Genomic DNA, 1,395 nt, shown 5'->3' with positions numbered 1-1,395 from the left:
TTTTATCTATTTTCATAACTTTTATCTATCTTCATAACTTTTATCTATCTTCATAACTTTTATCTATCTTCATAACTTTTATCTATCTTCATAACTTTTATCTATCTTCATAACCTTTATCTATCTTCATAACTTTTATCTATCTTTATAACTTTTATCTATCTTCATAACTTTTATCTATCTTTCCATCTATCTTTATATCTAACTTTCCTTATATCTCTATATCTGTCTATCTATAATGTGAGCAGGAGATAGATAAAAATGAAAACTTGTCACACTTATTGCCTCGAGTCATATTACAAACAAACTGACAAATGATATACACATTATATCTTTAACTACCACGACTGTGTTGATTTCCCGTCATTAGCTTCATTTTCTAATCTTCTAATAATTCTAATCTTTATAATTCTAATCTTCTAATAATTCTAATCTTCATAATTCTAATCTTCATAATTCTAATCTTCTAATAATTCTAATCTTTATAATTCTAATCTTCATAATTCTAATCTTAATAATTCTAATCTTCATAATTCTAATCTTCTAATAATTCTAATCTTCTAATAATTCTAATCTTCATAATTCTAACCTTCTAATAATTCTAATCTTCTAATAATTCTAATTTTCTAATAATTCTAATCTTCATAATTCTAATCTTCTAATAATTCTAATCTTCGAATAATTCTAATCTTCATAATTCTAATCTTCTAATAATTCTAATCTTCATAATTCTAATCTTCATAATTCTAATCTTCTAATAATTCTAATCTTCTAATAATTCTAATCTTCATAATTCTAATCTTCATAATTCTAACCTTCTAATAATTCTAATCTTCTAATAATTCTAATCTTCATAATTCTAATCTTCTAATAATTCTAATCTTCCTAATTCTAATCTTCATAATTCTAATCTTCTAATAATTCTAATCTTCTAATAATTCTAATCTTCTAATAATTCTAATCTTCATAATTCTAATCTTCTAATAATTCTAAACTTCATAATTCTAATCTTCACAATTCTAATCTTCTAATAATTCTAATCTTCTAATAATTCTAATCTTCTAATAATTCTAATCTTCATAATTCTAATCTTCCAGTTATCAAAAACGATTTTGAAAGATTAGACTTAATGATTTCAGTTGAACAAACAATCAGCCAAATCACGATCAGAAATGGGCGATTCTCATTAACCCGCAAAACAGCGCTTTATTAACTTTTCGCCGATTTGACAGATCACACGATAATCATTACACTCTCTAATTAATTATGAAGCTGTTTTGGGCGATCGAGGTGAGAGGTGGCTGTTAATTTGGGGCAAAATAGGAGTATTGGCAACTCGAGGTGGTTAGTACTTTGCGGAATACATGTTGCTATATATTGTTATTTATATCTTAA

Source organism: Penaeus monodon, chromosome 22 (assembly GCF_015228065.2).
Source record: "Penaeus monodon isolate SGIC_2016 chromosome 22, NSTDA_Pmon_1, whole genome shotgun sequence".
NCBI lineage: Eukaryota > Metazoa > Arthropoda > Malacostraca > Decapoda > Penaeidae > Penaeus > Penaeus monodon.
This window is presented reverse-complemented; position numbering follows the sequence as displayed.